This window comes from Melospiza melodia, chromosome 1, assembly GCF_035770615.1.
Source record: "Melospiza melodia melodia isolate bMelMel2 chromosome 1, bMelMel2.pri, whole genome shotgun sequence".
In the NCBI taxonomy this organism is placed as follows: Eukaryota; Metazoa; Chordata; class Aves; order Passeriformes; family Passerellidae; genus Melospiza; species Melospiza melodia.
In genome coordinates, this window is record NC_086194.1 from 102285980 (window position 1) to 102309802 (window position 23823).

General features: G+C 37.3%; 1 protein-coding gene across 4 annotated transcripts in view; it reads left to right on the forward strand.

Annotated features, from left to right (window-relative positions):
• SEMA5A (semaphorin 5A) overlaps window positions 1-23823 on the forward strand; it is a 314341-nt gene that overhangs the window by 37598 nt on the left and 252920 nt on the right. Inside the window, exon 1 of one of the 4 annotated variants that reach the window (XM_063162908.1) lies at window positions 21195-21213. The exons of the other annotated variants lie outside the window; for them this stretch is intronic. The gene's annotated coding sequence lies outside the window, so the exon portion shown is untranslated. Of the gene's footprint in view, window positions 1-21194; window positions 21214-23823 lie in introns of those variants that run through there. 4 annotated transcript variants of the gene reach the window in all.

The window sequence follows — 23823 nt, forward strand, 5'->3', positions numbered from 1 at the left end:
AATTTATTTAAAAAATTGCATTGCAATTTCCTCTTAATTGCACATGGTATGCTTCAGGGTGGCAGGGAAGATATTAAAATATGAGTAACAGATGTGATGTTTGCTAATGGAGCATCACATCCTGTATATCTTCCTCATCCTGTTATTTATTTATCTTTTAGAAAGAAAAAATCCACTTCGTCCTATGAAGTATCTGTTTTGGGTTTTTTTTTTTTTTCCAGAGGGCTGAACTAGTCATTGTTTCTCATAAATCAGTAAGTGGAGAACAGCCAAGTATAGCAGTTATGTACCATAACATTATTATTACTGTAGGGTTATTAAGTCTCAATTTGGCCTTCAGAATTTTAGATGTGCACCACTGTTTGGGATCTGAGCTAAAGATGCCTGGAGAGAATTAAAACTTCTGTATTCATGTCTGGGAACTCTCTAAGAAATCCTGTACGGCTGTATTGTGCCAGGTGTGCTCTGTTCCACATGTGGCCAGGTAAAGTTGCTCTTGTCCTAAGGTAACTCTGGGGAAATTCTGTTTGCAAGGGCGCTGTTGTTATATTGACCATGTGTGCAGATCTGTATGTTCTGTGTCCTGTTGCTGCTGACACTCTTGCTCTTCCTTCTCAGTGCAGACACTGTCTCTCTTTTGTGCCGTGGGATGACACAGCACCCGAAGGAAGCCACAATTCCTGTTGGTTTTTTTTAAAATGCAGATACAATTTTGGAGATCTGCTGATGGGAAAGTACTAACCATGCTTCCCCGGCACTTCTCTTGCAGCCTCTTACCCTTTTCCTTGATGAGAGCAGTATCTTGGTTAAAGACTTGAAAGAAATTCTTACTATAACTCATTGTTAATTCAACTTGGATTATACTTCTTCTAAGACTGCCTAAAAGTATAACAAACTTGAGATTTTCAAAGGTTTTTTTCTCCCCCTTATTTAAGAAAAATGAGAAAAAACCCCAACACCCAGCATGCCCCTCAACCAACCATTAATAATTATTGATTATTACCAGTAACTGTTTTCTGTACATTTACTTCTTTCCTCAAATATCAGAAAGCTTGAAAGAAAACTGTTTAATAAAACTTGGATATGAGAGAAAGTTACTGTGCTGAAAGCATAAGAACTTTTTAGCTGTTTTGGTTTCCTGTTAGTTTTCTCTGTAGATCTACTGAGAAGTAAAATGCCCTCTTAAGACAGAGTGCTGGTTGTGTTGTGATGAAATAATATCCATCCTTTAAAGTCTTTTTTGTATTCTAATATAAGAGTTGTCTTTACTACCTCTGCTGATACTTAGAACTGCAGCCCAGTGCATTCTTCTGGTGAGAACCTGGTGTTCCTGTTTTGTGAAAAGTGATCTGACTGTATTGCAGTTCATCTTCACGGTCCATGTAACTTCTTGCTAAGAACACATATTTTAAATACTTTTAATAGTTTCTGTTAGCTATTCCTGTGTGTTTCCATGGAGGCAAAATGGAGCTTTTGAAATAGTATTTTTCGTGGAGGAATGCTGCAGTTTTGTGCTCTCTTTTGTTAGTAATTCTGATTAATTCCTGTTAATTTCTATGACATCATATGAGTTTTCTGATTTGTTTCCTCCCAAGTTGTACCGTTCAAATTATCATAACACAATTTCTTTACTATTCCTTAATGGCCTTGTAGGACCACACAATGCATGCTGCATGAAGTAAAGGTAGACCAGCAGGTACTAGAAGAATGGCATTATGCAATAGATGTCAGGAAAACCTTCACCATAAAGATAGTTGGTACTCTTGCAAATGAAAAATAACAAGGTGCTACTTTTCCATTGCAGTGATCATCCATATAACCCTGTGTGAGCTGGGTAGGAACACTCTGTGCTGAGATGAATATCCTGTCTTAGAATAGTCTTAATGTAATCACAAATTTATTATTGGAGAATCATTCTCACTGTTGTAGACTGAATTAGTGTGATAGTTGCTGGTGATGAGCAGATATGTAGGACTGGTATTTGTGAGTTTTGGGGCAGTGGAGGCTTGGTGCCTGGGTATCCATGTTGCTGATGTCATTGCTTGATGGGATGCATCAAAAATGATAGAGTAAATTGATATTTAATATCACCTTTATCTACCTGCATGACCTCTGTGTAGCATAGGAGTGATTTAGTTGTGCAGAAAGATGGAAAGGTGTGCTGAGTTACCATTAGATTTTTTGCTAGGAACAGCCTTTAGAGCATTAAAGGGGACCTAAACTGACCTTCTGTAGTTTGTATTACAGCTTTGCTGTATTGATACAGTGTGTAATACAGAGTATAACATCTCAGGGGAGGCTGTGGAGTCTCCATCCTTGGAGTTACTCAAAAGCTGCTTGGACACTGTCATGGCCCAGCTTAAACAGGATTTTGGACCAGATGACCTCTAGAGGTCCCTGGCAACTTCAGCCTTTCAGTGATTCAGTGTAGTTGCCTCTTGAATGAAAGGAAAAAAGTGGCTATATTGGTGAGATACTCCAAATGTAGACCTGACCTGTAATAATTTTGTGCATGGTTTACTATACTGTACCTTTTTTGTCTGTGTGGCATTGCAGTAACTGCTTTGTCCCATCAAGACTTTTGGCACAGAATGAGGGTTGTGTATAGTAAGCTGCATTTTGGTTGTCTGTGCATTCTCAGGTCTGAAATTTAACAGACCTTGTTCTGACATCTGGAGTTTTTGTGACTACTGACATCCAAGAGAGCTTAAAAACTGAAAAATATAAAAGTGCCTATAGGTGAAAAATACTGAGAAATTTTTATACTGTGTTGTATTTTTGCTAGTGAAAAAAGTATTTCTGGAAATTGTTTCTGGCAGGTGTGTGGCAAGTGAAATCCATTAATATGAAAGCAAGTAGCATTTGTATATAGCTGATAACAGCATTCCAAAACCAAGATTGCTAGCTTCTGATAAAATAAAATACAGAAATACCTGTTTACCACTTTCCATTTTGGCAAATGGACAAATTTGACTTCATTTAAGTGAAGTGCTTCTTAGCCCTACCCTCCTGCGTCAATAGACTTCAGTAGTTGAGCCTTGCCAAGATGAACTTTTGTAGTGTTCTTAAGGTTCTTAGTAAAGCTGTTCCTAAATTGACCAGCTATTTTTTGAAATGGACAATGAAAATAAAGCTGGATAGGTAGTAGTTAGATGAGACCTTAAAACAGTTTATTGTAGGAGCAAACTGTCCTTGACAGTCCAGCTGCTTTTCTCATGAAAACTTCTGCAGACTTTTCTGGGTGTGGACAGTGAACAAGTTGTGAATCTTTGATGTTTGTGGCCTTGATGCCTGGCTGGGTGAAATGCTGTCTGGTAGAGTAATGAGAGGAGCTGCAGTTCTCCTACCCAGACCCTGACCCCTCTTTAGCCTGCCAGCGGGGGCACTCTCCACATCTGCAAGCTGTGTCCGACTGGTAAACAACTCCAGGGTGGATGGCAAAGAGGTTCAAAGGAGGGACCTGTCTGCAGGCACTTACTAGGCGATTTTTCCTTGATGCCTATCACTTTGTTATTAAAATCTGTCTGTTTTGTGCTGCATAAAACATTCGTGTGTGTTGTTTTATGGACTGCTGTGTTCAGTGCAGTCTTGAGTACGATAAGCCTGGAGCTCATTGCTGAGCAAGGCACTTGTGTAGCTGTTCAAAAACAGCCCATGCAATACACACTGAGACAGGAGAAAAGCTTATTTTGTCTTAGGACATCCAGGAATTGCTTGTGTAGCTGATTTTCTACTGGAAACATTCAGTTTGTGTTACTGTGGGTTTCTGAATTTCATGACAATTTGTGGGCTTTTTGAAACTTGTCTGAGGTGAAATTGGACTCTGAATTCCATCATGCACTTAGTGCTAATGTGAGTAGCACTTGCATTTTTATATTCATAAAATAAGACACCTAAATTAACTGTTAACACCTGATCTGGGCCAAGTCTTGGTTACAGAATGCTGGGAGAGCCACCCAGTCATTTCACTCTCCCAAGAACCAATACTGGTTGTCTTTTGTTAGAATGTTTTTCTTTGTACTTGGATAACAATTTATTTTTTGTGTTTTTATCGTACAAGAACTAAAAATTTAAGCAATCCTTCAGCAACTGGATAGTCAAAATAGGACTTTATTTAGACATTTACAAATAGAAGTTTTCAAATATAAGTCTTTGACAGTTTCTTTTATAAAATAAAAGCAAGTTGAAATGAATAAAGTGATTTTTGAGGGAAATGAGGGTAAAAGATAAGTTTTCAACCCCTCAAATCTGTTTATAGAAAAATCATTTTTATTGACTCTTTTGTAACACCATGTGTCAAAAATAGCCATTTAGCACAAAAGTAATCCTATTTTGTGGCCTTCAAGGAAAAAGCTATTTGTAATTTTGAAATTTTAAAAAATTAGTAGAGCTTGGGAATATGCATGTGACAATATAGTAGTGTATTGAGGTAAAATTTGGTTGCTGCAATGAATAAATACTTGATTAGATAATGGCTGATTAACATGTTGGATCGGGCATATCTAGAAGTGTGTACTTGAATCAGAGGGATTGTGAGGGTTTACTCTGCTTTGTATTTCATAGAGAAGGTATTTTAACCCTTTGAATGTGCAAAATATCCCCAAGTGAGAATTATTTCAAGTTCAAAGTAGCAACTTGTACTTTCTTCCTGAATTTATAGGGCAAAAAGGTAGAAAAGGTTCGGATCAAGATTTTCATGAAGTTTTTAATGAAACAGGAAAGGATCAGTAATTTGGAAGTGACCAAAATGACCCTCCTATTGTAAAGGTTTGGAGTTTTCTTCTGCACACATATTTATTACTTGCTATTAATCATTAACTTAAAAATCTGCCTGTGCTTTCAAAGTATGTCTTGAAGGTTTATGCATGAAGGAATACAAACACAGGTTTTCCAAAATGAAAAATAATTAAGATTAATGTTGAGAGAGGAGCCAAGTATTCGAATTTGGCTTTGGTTGAATTACTACTGTCTCAGGACCCGTGGCACAATTCCTTTATGTAATAAATTATTCTGCCTAATGTGTTTAATTTTTATAGAATCATACAATATTCTGAGTTTGAAAGGACCCACTAATCATAATATTTGAGAACTAGTGTTTAAGCACACATTAATAAAATGAAAATAGTTGTAAAGATGGCCCTCAGTAATAGTTTGAGTAACAGTTCATTAATAGTGGGTCATGCTGAGTTGCCAAATCTGACTTCTCCAGGTACCGAGTGGTGGGTACTGGGGAAGTGTGACTGACATGCACACACATATTCCCAGGCTGGTTTTCCCATATCTATTTCAGGGACTGATGGGTTGGAAACATTGGTGACTTGAGCTTCACCCCTAGTGTAGATTTGCTGGGATGTGATCAGATTCATGCCTATCCTGCTATTGATACCTATGCTAACCAACATATAACTCAATTGGTATGTCTGCAGCATTGATAAACTCTGAAAAGAAAGTGGTGAAATGCTGCCCTAAGCAAATTGACCAAGGCTTTCTGCTTGCAAATAGTTTGCAGCAGCAAGTGAGGAGAAAGGAGCATTTTTTTCTCATCTATTTACAAGAAGTTCCACAATAACCATAGCCACAGAACTGTGTGGGCATTTCCTTGTGTAAACAAGCCCTGCCCTCTGTTTGAAGAGGATAAGTGTGCAGTCTTTTGCTATGTAAGTGAGACTTTGGCCATAGAATGCTGCAGATAAGGAACTCTGTTTACTCTCTATCTTAGATTTGCCTTGTGAATTTTGACTCACAGCTCAGTTTATGGGTATTTAGGGAGTGAGAAATAGCAGCATTTGGTTTATAATTCAAACTGAAATGATTTCTTTACTGCTTGTTAATTGTATGTGTTCACGTAAAGAGACTGGAAAAGTGATGTTGACAGGAGCTTGGAGTAACTCTACCTGGAGTCATAGGTGTTAAATGTACAAATTTAATTAGAAGAACTGAGTCACTGGTTAAAGGAACTAACTTTAAAAGCAAAAAAAAAAAAAAAAAAAAAAAAATTAGGGAGATTCTCTTATAGAATGAGGCTAAACATTTGGATTTCTAGCTGATGACATTTTTGGGTCTAAACTACTATTCTGTCTCACAGAACATGAACATTTATTATCTCCCTGGTGCACAAAACACCTTTGTGCCCACTCTATGGTTCATGGGAAAATGATTTGACCAGGAAGTAGCTGTTTGGCCAATACTTGTCCGTGCAACATAGAACATCTTGCAACATTATTCATTTTGAGGAAATTTAGTGAGAAAATTAGGAAAATATTTCTAAAATTTTGTATTTAAAGTCATGTGGAATTTGCTGTATGAAGAAAATCTACTGTAGGCTTGGCACACACAGACATGAATATTTTTAGTTTTTGTTTCTATTCTACTTAAAGTGCACTTCCCAAGTGCCAAAGTATTTTTTGCTTTCCCATTTCCTTTAAGGGCGTGAGTGTTCTTTTAATCACAAGCTGGCTGCTCACAGCCTTCTTTAAAACACTTGCTCAGCTGCTTCCTAACTGAGGATCAATAACTTCATAGATAATTAAACTAACCTCTTAAAAATAGATGCCATCTTCCATATCCCTTATACCCCCAACCTCCCACTTATCCTATTTGACAGTCTCTGCCTATGCTGGTTTGCCAAGCTGGGTATTAATACTCCAGTGCCAGAATGCCTGGCTCGAGCCAGTGAGGGATCCTGTGCAGACAGCTGCACTGCAGGCATTGAAACTTCATAGCTTGAAATGCAGGCACTTATTTATTTATCCTAAATATAACTAACAGCAATAGAAATGCATTTTTTAAAAACCAAATGCACTTAATTATCAGCCCAGCTGTTGCTGTTATGGACATTTTCTAGGAAATACTGTTTCAGAAGTTCTGATTTAGTTTTTTTACTTTAAAATTAGTATACACTAACAATATTTTTGAACCTTTAGACACAACATTGAACTTGTGATTTCTGTCAAAACACAACCAGGTGACTGTCACAAATGTATAACCTTGAACGGCTAAACTGACCTGAAATTTAGAATTATTGTTATGAAACATGACTCTGTTCTGCAACAAAAGACATTGAGCTGGTGTAATAAATGCAGTCTTCATTTGTCATTCATACTGAGTTGTGTTATCAGCTTTCCTGGAATAAATCATACTTTCTCTATTGATATTTTCAAATGGAAGACAAAGCAAGTATGTTCCTTAAGGTAATTCCTGTGTTCTTAGAATTTTTAATTTACAAAGTTTAACATTTTGTCAACTCAAATTGCCTCAAAGAAGTGTGGAATTGAAATCCAGACTTTGTCTGTTAAAGATTGAGAGATGTTGATAATGGGGATTAGACAAAATCTCTAAAGAGGTTGTCTATAAAGGGCAGATTATAGGCCTTTAGATTGTATTTTTTATGAGTATAGATATTCACTTTTTTTATCTGTGAAATGAGATGCAAGACAGTGGTGTAAATTTGTACAGGAGACAAAAACATTTCCTTGCTTCAGTTTCAAAACTACTTTCAGTCAGTGATTGCTCATCAGTGCCATTTTACTTTTGTGTGACTTGCTGTGATGTCTAAGATTTCTGGGGAAAAATATTGCTTAAGGGTGAGATTATTCTTAAAAAGCATTTAAAATTTTGCATTCTGACATACAGAAGACTGTTGCTTCTAAAGTACCTTGAAACATAGGGTTTTTATCAGTGAAGCTCTAAGTTTGCATCGTCTAATTGAAAGGCTTTTTTACTGTTTGTAAAATTTGGATGAATAGTAGAATAGTATGTTCAAAAGTCAGTATCTCTCTTACAGGAAACCCTACTTGGTTTCTCTGTAAAAACTCTGTTAAAACAAATTAAAATGGCTTATATGTGGGCCATGATGAAAGACCTGGTAGCATTTGTTGTCTTAGTACTTAGAATTACCAATGACACTGAATAAAAATTAATGAGAAATTATGACTTAGAAAATAGTAAGAACATAGGTTTTATAAAGTCACTGTGTATTTTGATATGTGTAGATAAGTTAAATTTTTTTTGTTTATATACAGTTGTCTCAAAAAGCATTCAGGAACAAATTGCCAAACGTAAAGGAAATATATGTTTAATATGTTTAATACATGCATTCCCATTCCTCTCTTGCATATTTTTTTGTTAGTGGAACCTTTTTTAATATTCCAAAATACTGAAGTTGATACAAAACTAATTTGTATAAATTGTTCCATGAATACATATTAGAACATTCAGATGTCGTGTGAATATTCTCAATTATAATTGTGTGGTTGGGGTGAACACTTTTATTTTACTCAATTAAATTTAAATGTTAATATGGTCATTTGGACCTAAGCTTGGGAGGGAGGTAGGGTGAAGGGAATCAGATTTCTCTGTAACAAGATGAACTTGTTTTTCTGCCCATCTCAGCTTCCTTGCAGATTGAATTTTAATAAAATGTTAGTAACATAGCAGCTTTTTAGATATCTTCTTTTTTAAAGTACTTAACTGTTAGCACTATTCCAATGGACTTTAAAGAAACAGTTGAAGAATTTCTAATTAGTAACTTCAACTCAAGTGCTGACAGGTTTTTAATAAGCTTTTAAATAATATGCAATGAGATATTTTTTGTTCCCAATATAAAATACATTAAAGGAAAACTATATTAAATAAAATATAAATTAATGCCTTAAAAATCTATTGGACTAGTAAAGTTAATAAATATCTACTGATGGCTTATGTTATAATTCTGATATGACTGCCAATACCCAGTTGTTGCAGATGATGGAGTTTTTTCTGAGATGGTTGTGTTTGTAAATTATAGTGCAACATTCTTCAAACTGCATTGGCAGTTACTCAATGCATTTCTCCATGAAGTCTCTTTTACTAATGGAAACACTTGGTAGTGGAAAGGATAAATCATTGTTTGCTCAGATGCTTAGGGTTCAGGCTAGTAAAAGTAAATTAGTTTAAGAAGTAGAGGAAATGCCTGGCCTGGGATACACACAGGACTAAACGCCACTGCTCTTTCTCGTGGGAGAAATTTTTCTTACCCTCTTGTGTCAGGAATGTTTGGTGGGTCTCAGCATTTCCAATCTCCTCCCTCCCTGCGCTGGGCATCAGATGTTCCTGCACTGAAAAGACTCAACAGCATGTTGACTATTCCCAAAATATTTTTGGCAGCCAAGTACTATCATGCTGGGTGACTTGAGGAAGACTCTAGCAGTATTGTAGGAGTAGCTTACTAGTTTCGCTGGGAATTCTTTTGGGATAGCAGATTTGTCAGAGGGCACGAATACCTGTAGTAGAGATAAGAGTAATCGTCTCTTGAAATCAAAGCCTTATTTCATTTGAAATTAATGGTATTTATGATACTGGAGGATGGACTTTGGTAGTGGTAGGCTATGAGTTCTTAAAAAGAAATAGGGAGGGGAAGAAGGAAATGAATAGAGTTGTTATTTTAAAAAACCCTACAAATCAACAAAATGCTTTTCAATACAAAATACTTTACAATGCTTGGGAAAATGTGGAAGGTGGGCTGCAAACAAAGTGCTTATTTGTTTGAGATCTAATGAATTTAATATGGTTGCATGTAGGGGGATAGAATATAAGTAAATAAAGGTAATATAGAAAGTAATCTTACCCCCTAAAGAGTTGCAGCTGGGTTAATTATTAAAGATTAGGAGCAGACCTGACTTACACAGGCCGCAGCTGTAGATAATAAAAAGAATGTTATAAAAGAGTGGATTGGTTGGTTGAGGGGAACTGGAGTTGGCTGCTGTGAAGACAAGGAAAAGTCAGTGCTTAGAGGAGCTGCCTACGAGAAACATCAAGGAGGTACAAAACTCTAGCATTATGGAGCCTTTGCAATATAATGACAATAGAACTCTTGCACTGTAATGACAACAGTTGCAAATGTTATATCTGACCTTAGTCTCTGATTAATTTTTGTACTTTTATAGCCACACTATTTCTGTTAAGAGCAAGGAATTTTAATTAATCTCTAAACTTGTAGAATTGGGATATGTCCTTTAAAAGTCAGCACTGTTTTCCACACCATTTGCCAAAACTGTGACGGCTTAACGCGGAAACCCAAAATTATCTTCTTGTTTAATAATTTGATGCTGCACCTGCGTGTTTGCCTTTGAGTATGTATGAATGATGGCCCACAAGGGTGAACAGCAACATTTGAGTGTGGTGTAGTGTTTTCAGCATTGCTTTCAGCTGGTCTAGGGGTGTTTACCATGGATGTGTGGTGGGTTGACCATGACTGGCTGCCAGCTGCCCATCCAGCTGCTCCTGGGGTCTGTGTGTTCCTGGCTCGCTTCCCCTGGCTCAGCCCTGGCTGCCAGGCAGCGTTTTGCCCTCCCCTGCCCAGGCTTTCTCAGGGGCTCAGCTGTGCCCTGCACTGGGGCTGCTGTTTCAGTGTGGGAGCTCCAGAGAGATGCTCCACATGGAGCTGCACCTTCAGCTCTTGCTGCTACAACATCTTGACACCTGCACCCAGGTACAGGTGTCATGGCTCTGTCACTGACAGGAGGACTTCATTCCTGTCCTCCAACACCTTCTGCTCCAAGCTGTGGGGCACCAGCCTAGCCTTGCCCTGGCTGAGATGGTTGATGTGCTGTTGTGGGTCGCTTCAAGCTGCTGTAAAGGCCACTTGTGGAACACCCTGCAGGTGAAAAAAGCAGTAGAGAGGAGCAGTTCTTCCTGCAAGTTGTGTCCTCTCAGGTTCTACTTGCCAAGCAGCAGTGGTCTGCAGAAATGCTGATAGATGCTGTCCCTAGTGGCTTTTTTGTTCCTCTCTAGACACAGGGAAGAAAAGGAGCAGAAAGAGACTAGTTTTCTGTGTAGTACCTGGTCTCCCTGATTTCATGGCTTAATCAGTGATGGGGCCTGCCCTGCCCTGGCTGGTGGTAGGTCAAGATCAGAGGGTTCCTGCCAGTTTCAAGGGCTTCTTTTGGCAAGCCTTGCCCAGGGTAGAAGGTGGCTGGCCTCCCAGAGGCACTGGACCCTCCATCTCTGCATCCAAGATGTCCCTTCTGCAGTTAAACATTTTACATCTCAAGGACCGAAGTGGATAAGTTTTGCATCTTGTTCTACTTGCTTTGCTTGATTTTTGTTCAGTGTTTATCTTGCATGGTGGTACTGAGCAGCTTCTTAAGGTGATGCATGCAAAAGTAGAATGTTTCCCCACTAAATCCTGATTTTGAATTTCTAAGTATACTTTCTGGAAGACAGAAGACTTCACAAATGCAGTTGAAAGAGATGATCCTGTTTTTCTTGCAGAGATAATACTGGGTTAGGACTTCAAAGAATGCTTGTCACTATCAGACTGTGCTTGGGTAGATAGGATCTTTTGCTTGTGTTTGGCCTGAAAGTGTATCCCAGACTTCACTCTGGTGTTTTACTCTATTACAAGCACATAATTATTTTTGAACTAAATACATTGCATTTTAGTCAAAGGGACCGGCAAATATTTCCTCATGGCTGCAATGTGAAATATTCTTAGCCCCCAGCTTTTCTTCTTTCTGTGTCCATGCATCCAGATTGCCAGTAACATGAACAGAAGCTCAGCTGAGATCTGCTTTGGAGTGGGCTCAGTTTTGGAAGGAGAGCACAAATCTGCAGTGCATTTCTTTCTTTTCCACTGACCAGGCTGTTCTTATCTTTCCTCACTGGATCATGGTGTCAGGGACATAAAAATTGCCTAGAGTAAGAGTTGCTGTTCTATTTCCTATAAAATGATATAGGGGCATTGAAATTGTGGAGTAGTAGTTCTGGCAATACAGACCTCTGAAAATGATTTGGTTTTAATGTACTCAAAGAATGCTGTATGTTTAAATGATAAGACTCTAGTTTAAGAAAAATAACAGAAAAATAGTACTTACTTTTTAAAAAACAGTACTTGCAGCCTGAAGGTGTTTTTTTAATGTCAACACTTTTGAGACCAAGATTGTGATTTGTTTGAAGTTTATTGGTCAGTGTGAAAATTTACTGTGAAAGCTGTCTGTGTTTGTCAAGTTAATTTTTCAGGGGTATGAAATTCAAACTTTGCAAGTTTAAATATTTAGCCTAGAGCTGGAAGCTAGTGCACTTCCTATCACAAATGTTGTAACTCAAATTGTAAGCATAGTGAATTATCCCAGCATTCATATGGGATTTTTATTTTTATTCTGTTTATGTGATTAATTAATGCTTGTTATATTCCAGTGAACTGCAAGATGCTAAAATAAAGAAAAGATATTATATGTTATGATTTAAGCTGGTTATTTAAATGTATTCAATTAATTGAATAAGAAATTACTTGGATGTCTTGAAAGCAATGCAGTTTAGTCCATCACATATTTATCTATTAGTCTTCCGAATATGTTTGCATGTTTGTTAAATTGTTAATAAATTGTGACTTGTTCAGATGTCCCCATGCTTTGACATTCTTTGGAATACTGAAATTGCTGCATTTTGAAGTGGGATAACAAAGCTCTCCAGAGCTTGTCAAACATGAAAGGAGAGTTATAAATTGGAACTGCTTAAAGATTTATGCACACACAGCTCACCAGAAGTTTTGTGAAAAACTTTAAAATTTATGGACTCTTGTGAATGATGACTTAAAAGTTAATTTGAAAATTCTTCTGCAGCTGAGAAATCTGACTCTGACTGGAACTGCAAGGTGCTACAGTCACAGTAGGTGATAATGTGGTAACTTGCCTTCATTTCTGTAATTTGTGGTCAACAAGATCCTAGTACTGTAAAAGTGGAAAAATCAGTTTCAGGGTGCCTGTTGATTTGTGTAAAGTTTTTGATTTATTTGTTATACTACATCTTTGTATTTTGGTTGGCTTTTGTATTCAAATAGCTCTTTCTAAACTAAAGGTGTTCTTTGTTCTCTTAGCCAGCCTGTTTTTTCATATGTGAAATAATTTTCCTTAAATAGTTTATAGTTGTAGTTCAGGGTATCAGTTTTGCATCTGGGGATATCAGGATGAATATATAGAGCAGTATGGTTGTGAAGACAAAAATCATAATACAACCAAGATGGCTTAGAGTTAATTGATCTGGAGATGGGTTGACAGAACCCTGTGACAGAACACAGCCAGCTGTGTACCCTGACAATGTTCTTGGTTACATCCATGGGAGTAGAGCCAGTAGGTGAAGTGATTATTCCCCATTATTCAACACCTGTTAGACCATGTGTGGAGTCCTGTGTCAGGTTTTGGCTCCTGGCACAAGAATGCTGATAAGCTTGGGTGAATCTTCAGACCGGCAGTGAGACTGTCAGAGGACTGGAGCATGGAAGGGAGGGAAGAGACTGGGTCAGTTCTGCTTGAGTTGAGACTGCAGAGGAGGTGGTGTGAGGAGGCCTAGTGCATGCAGACATATGTGCAGAAATAGTGAGAGAAGTCCTGGAAGCTCCATGCTTCAATTTAGTTCTGAGTGGAGAAAAACATCACTGTGAAGATATTTAAGGACTGGAACCTGTTCCTGAGAGACAGCTTGAGCCCTCCACACTTGGATGCTGTCAGGACTATGCTGGATGAAGCCCTGAACAGCCTAAATTCACTGTTGTCCCTTCTTTGAGCAGAACATTGAACTAGGTCATCCTGCATTTCCAAGCTGGAAGGTATTATGATTTTATGGAATGCTAAGTGATGAGTGCAGGGCAGGACACGCTGTAGCTGCTGTGCAAGTGCTGTAAACTGCTGAGAAGAGTTTGGCCCAGAGCTGCAAAAACTTGTCAGAGCAAATCTGCAGGCAGAATTCCTGGTGTGAGGATTCACAGTATGCAACTGTAGACATCTGAACGAAAAGTTCATATTATTCAGAATAGATTTTGCATCTAATAGATAAAGCTATGTGATTATTGAAAGGTTTTTTAGAAATTATCTGGAAATTCTACTCCATACTAAAGAGCTTCCTGCCTTCTTTTCTCTAAGGCAAGGAATATATTTTTCTTTAAATGCCATACACATGCACTTTTGAATAGTTTTGGTTTATTCGCATTTGTGTACTTTCTAGGTTTCTATTCCACTTCTGGTTCTTAACCATCTTCCATCTTGAAAGAAAGTAGCTCCCTGGATGCCTGAGTGCTTCTGATTTTGGGCTGCTTCACTTTTTTCGCTCCTGCCTGGCTTGATATAGATGGTGTTTTTTTTGTTTCCCACTCACCATTTTTTTTCCACTTAGGTACTTGTGTTTGTGTTGATAGATTGGTTGTTAAAAACTCCTTGCTGTCACACCAGTGACTTCCTGGGCCAATTCTGTCAGAATTCTGGGGTGCAAGCTACCAGATTTCTTCACCTAAAACCAATTTTGTTGTTAATGTTTCCTGCATGGACAGTTCGTGCCTGCTTGAAGTAATTTTTTTTTTCTGATAATCAGAAAAAGAAACATCTCCAAATCACATCCAGATTAATCAGTGCTACTACAAGTAATCATTATTATTATTATTATATATTTTATGTTTCCCCTCTATTGCTGGCTAAAGTAGAGAAGGAAGAAAACTCTGTATGTCTGTTCCACTTATGACATGTAATAGGATCCCTGCAGAATAGGGTGTATTGGGTGGTGAGGAGAAACAGGAGAAAAACAGGAATGGGAAGGGAGGCATTTTGGATGTGGAAAGGGGGAAAAACTGCTGGTTGACACATGGTGTTGGTGGCTTGAAAGCTTTGAGGTATGCACACTTAGTTTGCGCATCACTGAGAAACAGGGCAGGATGAGTCATTGTCGTTTAGCAGAACAGATGCTGAAGATCAATTCTGGGACCATCACCACATTGACTTCATCATGAGAGTTGAAGAGAATGGCTTAAAAAGCCAAAGGTATCTCCTAAACCTTGTGCATTTTAGTGGCTTGAAAGACTATACAAGTATGCTGCCACCATGGTGCTATTTATTTAGCTCTTTGCTTTTTGTATTTTGCTTTTTGTCTTCGTTCAAAGCTTCTGTCTTCTGTTGTCCTGGGTTTTGTATTGGAATCATATAACATACTTTCTAGATGCCTGAACAATAAGTAACAATAGGAATATTATTTCTGTGACTTGTTAAATGTTTGCTACATTTCAGGCCTCTGCTGACATGTCAGGGTGGTGGAATTGCAGGTGTGTTGTGCTCCTGCTCTGGGTTTACTGATATGAATCTGTTCATTTTTTTCATACTCATTGCTCAGAGCTCACACACTTTCTATCTTCTAAAATCCTTATTAGAGAAGAGAAATTTTGGGTGTAGAATATGTATGGGTCTCTTGCTCTGAGATGCAGTTTCAAAAAGTACCAAGTCCTTCTTCTATACGTTTGAGTTTTGAAGCATTTCCTGCCTCTTCTTGCACAGGAGATTAATTAAAAAACCCAAAAAGCCAACCAAAGCTCACAACTGTTGGTTGTCTGAAGTAACACCAAATTTTTCACTGAGGGCTAATTGAATAGTTAATGAGAAAAACAGATTAATTTTAAATAGGAAGATATTTTTTTTTTTTAATGAGGTGTTCATTAAGTTGGGTATGCATTTCTTTCCCTTTGCATATAGAAGTAGATGTCTAGAAGTTTGGATGTTTTCAGTTGCAGAGACCAAAATGTCCCCTGTTCATGCTAGTTGCTCAGATGTTTCCCCTCAGAAAACTGGGATGTGTGGATAGGTGATTAGGTATGGACGTGCTATAAGCATACCTTATTGAAAGTGCTAATGTAGAAGGTGACAGTGAAGTACTTAATGTTTACTTAAAAAGAACAAAAAAATCTGGCCTAAACCTGTTAAGGCCCCAGAATGCTAGAGAAATGAGGTACTGACTGTTAAAATGGACTTAATGCCCCATCTCCTGAACCAGAATTAGGAATCTTACAGGATTAAAATAACAAAAAATAGATTTTTGGTCTAATTTTAGTTTATTCTGAAAAAAATTGGAGGAAAACAATGTAGATATTGTCGGTGGTTTTTCTTGTGGGGGTCTTCTTTCTTTTTGTTTACTCTTGTTTTTCGTGTCTGTATAGAAGATCTACATTGAGTTTAGCATTCATTGATTTCTCTCAAAAGCAAGTTTGACACTTCTTAGTCTGTTTAATGAAGGTGAAATTTTCTTTTGAAAATAATCATTATAAAGATTGTTTTTCAACTTGTTAAGCATTACTTCTGGGATGACTAACACTAAAAGTAAATAAACATCACCTTCTGGTTTTTTGTATGAAATCCCAGTTTAAATGTCAGAAGACTCAATTGTAAGAACACAACTTCATTATGAGTTGTAGAAGGGATGGTCATCTTTTATATTTTTCTTTCATCCATTTGCTAAGGACACTTTAGTTATCAGATAGAAGCAGATTGCTAGATTTGTAATGGCTAATTTTGATTTTTTGTCTAAAAAAGCAGAGCCAATCTGAATCTCAAGATGTATCTGATACTATATCTGGAAGATATTAAATTGAGTGTTCAGGCTGTAACTCCAGTTGAGGGTGCACTCTGGAGAGTTGGGCTTGGTGAAAAAGAGACCCCAAACAGGGATTTTGGACAGTATTTAGAATTGGACAGTATTTAGAATTTATAGTAGAGAATTAAGAGTTTATATGAACTGTGAAAAATGCACTGATTCCCGGTAGAAACACCGAAATTGCCGCATTCAAAACACTGAACACCCCTGGCTCTTGACTTTAGACTGCCATGGGGTAATGGTTTGTCACAGTGAGGTTTCTGAATAAAGCTGTTAATAAATGACATGCATGGTAATTCAGTATAGTGTTCTAGTTAAACATTTGCATCTTTCTGCCACTCTCATAGATTAGAGGGGACTGTTGAACATTAGTGGTAACAAGATGCACCTCATATGCATGCTAATGGATTATAACTTTTTATAGGTGCAATTTGTACCTGTCTCTCAGTGGATTGGGAAGTGGTGCATGAGGAACAGATCGTTAAGCATCAGTAGCCAAGCTTTGCTAATTAGCACATCTTCCAGTGCCAACTCTTTGTCCACAGAGAATGTAAATTATTCTTATTTTCTCCCTCAATCTTTTGGGCTTCTTAAGCAATGTATCTCTTCGACTGGGAGATAGAGACTGCAGATTTGTAGTTTTCAATTCTCATGATTAATTGAAGAACGTGCATGATTTATTCAAAAGCAGGGATGCTGCCAAAAATGATCTAATTGATTAAATAAATAACCCTAAGCTTTTATTACTCAATATGTTTTTTATTGAATTATTAATGCCATATCACCCTCCAAATCAGTAAGAGCTAATGACTGATTTGCCTGAGGCTATTAATATTTTTCCAATCAGTGGTAAACTGCTATGACGACTTCTTTTGCTGACTTGTATCTCACTGTACTTGTTCACTTGCTAAAATGGTGTTGATCATAAGAGAAAGGACTGAAAAACAGCATCTGAATTTCAGCTTGTTTTGATTGTTTTTTTGGTGCCTGATGAAATATATGTAATTCTGTTCATAAAATAGATTATGAAGTATGTTTTGGGATAGGGGAAACAAGAAAGAGGAAATATTTTTTGAGAACCTTTTGTTGTCAGTAGGAGTCAAAGAAAGAGAAGCATAATGCATTTATTTAGCACCTTTGCTGTGAAAAAGGATGAGGAATTTGAGCATTATATGATTTTGTAATGGTAAATAATTTTCCCATATATGAACAGAGGTGGGCACAAAGAAGTGTTTCAATGTAGTATGGAATGGTTCTGAGCAAGTGCCCAGAAAAAAAAGATGAAATAGGCTCTGACCTTAGCAAGGCACTAAAGATCTTGTAAATTAAGTTTAATCCTGTTTCTTTGTATCTGTTTCGTTCTGAAACAGAAAACCATCACTAAGTGTTTCTAACTACAGAAATGAGATGGGTAATCATCTAGTTAACTGTATCAGATGGCCATTATGAATGTGTATGAAAATGTGGGTGTATCTCTGAAAACTAATAAAGAAAAATTATTTTAAAACCAGAAAAATGTTTCATGTTATTGACTACTAGTGGACGATATTACCCTGTGTGTATCCAAACTAGTGTTGCTTAGACCTTTTTGTTTCAAATGTTAGCTTTTGTCCATCACGTCAGGTGTAAGTGAGGTGGTGGAGAAGTGCGCTTTTTTCATATCAGATGTTCAATTTTTTTTTTCCTTTTGAAGCTTTTCCAAGTGGGTTACATTGCAACAAATGACTGAGCCTTTTCCCTTTTCTCGAACCTTTACTTGAGAGTAGGGATGGATGAGTAGTCACTAGGAGATGGATAAATAGAGTAAGAGGAAGGAATAAAGCCGTGAACTCTTAATGATGGAGAGGAACAGACTGTGTGTGGGGAAGACAGCTGAGTTTTGGGAAATCACAATATGGCATTTGGGAACTGTCATTTGTTAATTCCTGCAATACAAGAAGAGAGAGAAACTTGAAGTGCAGTGATATCCAGGCAGCAGTGAACTCCTGGCACTTGCTGTGGCGTGAGGTGCTGAAGGCTGAGGATGACAGATCAGGTCAGAAAGGAAGTCTGTCTAATTCACAGGCAACAACTCTGTAAGGAGGCATCAGAAATATTGCCATTCAGCATCTCTAGTTCAAGAGCTGCAGAAATTGGCAAACCTGTGGTGTTCCTGAGGCTCATCTCTAACTGCTCTTGGAGATGCAGCACCAGACACACCTTTGGCCTGACCCTGTGGGGCGTTTGCCAGCTTCTTAGGGACAATAGCATTGATGCTGGAACCCATTTGTGCAAAGAGAATTTGGAATTCCCTTAGCGGCTGGCTGTTTAAATTTTGGATGTCACTGTAGCTTCTAAGCTGAATTTGGGGTTGTCTTTGAGAGGAAAGAGTATAATAGTGCTTCAGCATTCTGGTAGTCTGTTAGCTGCCAGTGCAGCTTCTTGGGGTCATTGAAAAAGTGAATATACCATAGAGTAACTTTGAGGATGTGGAGTCAGAAAATATCTGAAGGCTGGGAGGCATAAAGTCACTTGGTCACATTTGTTCTTTTCCATTCTTTTCTTTTGTATGTTTATGTGATAATACTGTTGCCATGAAGAGGGTATTGGAGTCTGAATAAATACTTAGAGATTAAAGTAGAAACAATGAATTAGATTAGAGTTCCTGAGGCAGATTTGTGCATTTGCATTTTTCATGCAGTCCCTACAAACTATTACTTTTTTCTCTATTTCTTGTTGCTAGGTGAAAGACCCAGGGGGGAAAAAAAGATGGTGCCTGCCCTCTCAAATTGTTATGCTCAAGAAACAGTAGACTGGTGTGTGGAGGAAAAACTGGGACTGGTCTCTAATATTTTGTTTTTACCAATGGCCTAAGTTTATTTATAATAATAACAACTAAGTAGTCTTTTCAGAAATAAATACTTGGAATTACTTACCGTTTTAAACTGTTTCAGTAATAAGCTGGTACAAGAAGTCTATTGTTTACATTAAGAATCAGGTCAGGTTTTGTCACAAAAATTTAGTCAGGTTAAAAAATAAACAGTATTTTATTCAGTGCAATGAAGGGAGTTGTTTTCTTGGCTTTTATGAGGATAGTTAGCTTTTGCACAGACTTTTATGAAGTTCTCATGCATGAGCCAATCTAATCAGAAATGTTCCACATTAGAAAAATATTGCAGTGGCTCTCAGGGAATCCAGAGGTGCAGTTTAATGACTTGATACATCTTTTGCATTTTCAGTTTAATATTTATGGTTTTGTGATATGTGTTTTGCTACTGGAAGAAATTGAAAAGTATGTGTACAGAGAAAGAGACAAAGGTAGGGCATGCTATATTCTTTTTAAAATACTAGTAGCTCCTTGCTAAATACATTCTTTGGTTGCTACCTGGCTTTGGTTATTTTTTTGATAGTGCGAAGGTAAGTGGTTTTTTGCATATTTAGTTTCTTGTACAATGAGGTCTTAAAGCCTTTTCATATTATAAAGAAACCTAGTGACTGAAACTAATGTTTCTTTAAAATAAGGGGTTGGATTTTGCATTAGAAGACCACTGTAATCATAGCAGTTGATTTGCTGGGTGATCTGCCTGTGCCTTGGGGATGGAGCCATTAGAATGCAGCACTCTACAAGTGTTTTAAACTCTTGCAATGGATAATGTTTCAGTGGTTTTAATTTTAAGATTTTGGCTATTACAAGAATACATCTACCTGAAAAAGTAATTTCTAGGTTGTTGTTATCAGGAATTTGAGTTTATTGCAGTTCTGCTCCAAGATGATGTAGTCGTGACATAAAAGGTAAGAGGAAAACTTCAAGGTCACATTTGTGAACTTTTTTCCTGGTGGTCCATGTGTAGAAACTCTTTTGAACTCCCTGTGGAATAGACTTTATCATCATGAGGATGATTGTGGATCAAACCTGTAGAGAGAGAGAGAGAGGAGTGTGCACCAATATTTACATTACTGTGCTTTTACATCAAGGTTATTGTCTGAAGGAACATACCTCTCCTGAGGAACAGCAAAATATTCAGGGCTGAGATGGCACCTAGAATAGGAAAAAAACCCAAAACAATAAAACAGAACAAACAAACAAAAAAACCCAAACCAACTAAACCCCACCCCCCAACAACCAAAAAAAAGCCCCAACCTTTGTTGCAACTTTCTTGAAACAAATAATGAGAATGAACTAATTGACACAGTGGATTAGTCATAGCAGCAATGCCACTGAGACATCTCAGTCTGAAAGCCTTGAATTCAAACAATGGAAAATGGCATGCTGCCTGTCCATATTTGCCCTGTAAACATCATGATCTGTCATCTTTGTAATTGGCTCTGCAGCTGATAAGGATTTAAATCTCCATTTTTTAATGTTTGGCTTTACATTTTGGGGAAAAATCCTAATAAACATACTTATTATCAGACAAAAATTTGGCTATGTATTTATTATATTATCTATATTTTTACTTCATGGTGTTTATTTGCCCACCATTAAACACATAGTATAATTTTTTTTTTCCCCATATAATAATACAACCAGAAGGTTCTTATGTTATTAGCCACATGTTTGTGCAGGAAGAGAAGGTTCATAAAGCCAGGAAGATATTTTGCACTGAATTTTGTTCAGTATTTTAAAAGGAGTTTTTTTAGCTATATCAAAATTCTACTAATAGCTGGTCTGGTCACTTCCCCTATTTCTGCGTAGCCCTTTGACAAGTCAGAGTCAGAACTTTAAGTGAGAATTTCCTTTCTGTGACCAGTAACTTGCCACAGAATCATTGGTTGCATCAGTTGTTTATTAACTGTACTTGTTCAGCTGACACTTGGCCATGCCCTCCCAGCTGCTCCTGTGAGACAGTCCAGGTAGGACACCTTAGTGTATGTTTTGCTGTGGGAAGTATTTTTTTTTCTGATAAAATGGGAAAAAGACTTTTCTATCCCTTGCTCACCTCCCTCCTCTCAGTATCTGACAAATCACATTAATGCTATTGACCTACACTTTAAAGAGCAGTTTTTCAGTGCTTGAAGGCTGATTGTTTTCATGCATATGAAATGGAGGTAATGCAAAAATCTGCCTCATGTGCCTCGTTTGAATGAGTTTATGTGAGTGTAGGCACATTTGCACTCACTGTTTTACTGACTATATCAAAGGATATGCCAAAGGAATCTTTTAATATTTCATTCTCAGTTAGTAGGAAGTAATGAAGGACATTTGTGCCAGGCTGTAGTTGCTGTCTAAATCAATGGCCTCTCCGCCCACCCAGAAAGTTTCCTTTTCTTCCTTTTCTCCCCAGGTGTCCTTGCAGCTTGTGCTGCTGAGGACCCCACAAGAGAGAGACCATATCTGCTGCCTACAGACATAAGTGTCAGTGAAATGAACTTGTTTTTTTCCCTTGCATTTTAACAAAAGCAAGCCATATCTCACTTTTAATCTTTCCCTCTGATTTCTTCTTGTTAGCTTTGGACTTCTTTGTTTTTTCTGTACATGTATGTGCCCCCTTCTGATTAGAGTACTGCTGACTAAGGGTACTGAATGCAAAACAAATCTATTAACTTAGTTCAGTGATGTGCAAATGCTTTTGCTGCTATTCTGCTGGACACAAGCTATCTGTAAGTATAACCATTTGGAGTGTATTTTCTAGTGCTCTAGACTTTGGAAAAATTGATTGGATCGAGTCTGATGCCAAGCCAGCATAGGTTTGGGGTTTTTTTTGGAAGTGTTTGGATTTTTGCTGGAACTATCAAGACTTCTAAAATCTTTTGTATTTAAGAACACTGAGAAATTTGGAAAGAGAAACCTGGAGATTAGAGATACCTGCCAGTTAAGAGCTAAAATCTAATTTGAAGCTTCAAATACTAACTTGGATTAAGTGGTTTTAAAATACTACTTTGTTTTTTTTTTGTTTTTTTTTTTGTTTTTTTGTTTTTTTTTTAAGCAAGTGATGATGTTTGACTTCCAAAACCAGTGTGGTTTCTGAGTTTTACTCTGGTCAAAACTGGATGAGGTATTTAGTCAGAGCTTCTATTTCAGTATACTGGCAGTAGTTCAGGTGTTGGCATGTGCTCTGCTGTCCCTGCTTGAACTGTGACCCCACCAGGAACTGCATCTCAACAATCTCAACATGGACTGTGTCAAACTTTGTGTCTTCCTGTGAGTTGCTGGTCTAGCTATTCTAAATATAAAAGTGAAACCTGTATTTGTAACTTCCCTAATTCATTTTAGGTAGGTGAAAGCTGTTTTGTGTAAATCCATTTAGTGGTATTTTTTTCTCTTTTTAAAATTTTTTAATTTTTCCCCCTCTGATGATATATTTGCTTTTTTTTTTTTTTTTTTTTTTTTTTTTTTTTTTTTTTTTTTTGGTGAGCAACTGCTTCCTAAATGCAAAAAGTGAAAATATGAACATCTATATTTAATGATTGGCTGATTAACTTATTTTTTTTACATTCTCATCAGGGTTTTAGGTATTGACAGCATAGTGACTATTACATTTTTTTTTTTTTAAGTAAAAAAATGAGTTTGGGAATGGTGATTTTTAACCTTGTTATTTTACAAACGAGTAACCCGTTCCATTGTTAAAGATGTGTTTTGGATACTCTGACACCAGCTTTAGTCAGGAGCAAATATGCAGCTGAATGTGTTTAGGCCTAATACAGAGTGTTGTTAGTACATCCTGAATGCTTTGGCACTTCCCCAAATTTTTCAGCTGGAAATCATGAGACAAATGAAAATGGTTCATTACTACTCTGTGGTAATTGCTTCTTCCATCCCTCCTTCTTGATTTCCAGCTTCAAAAGAATGCGGTTGATGGTCTGTACGTGCAGTTTTTGGGTTGTACTTGCTTCTTCCTCAATCACACGTGTTGGTTATACTGCTTATATCTATGTTTTACTGAAATAGCTGCATGAAAGAGAGATGTTTGCTCTGATATAGAGGGGATAAGATAGTAGAGTCCAATTACAGGGACTTGTGGCTTGTACATTTTAGGCTAATTATGCAGTGTTTTCATGGCAGTAAACCAGTTGACTCAAGAGGAATAATGCTGTAAAGCTGATTATCATAAAAACATGGAGTTTAATATAGAAGTTTGGAAGATAAGAAACAATGGGACCAGTGTAATCTCTTGTCCTTTGATTTTTATCCTTGCTTTTCAATGCAAAGTTGGAAGTGGTAAGTGTTATGTTTACAGTGAATTTTTGAACAGCTGGAGCTGACTGGATTTTATTTTGTTCTATAGAAGAGTTTGTTCCCATCTAGACTAAAATGAGGCAAAAAGCACTGTATGTGTACTTAGAAGGGTATGTGCCTGTCCATTGTGTGGGTGTAGGCTTGGTGTGTAAAATGGTTGTACTGCAGGGATGTCAGGAGATGTGAACACAAGGTGAGCTGCATTTGTCCAGAGTCTGCTGTGGTGTTTTAGGAGTTCAAGATGTTGGAGGTGCAGGGGATGCAAGATGACAGAAATCTTATGACTG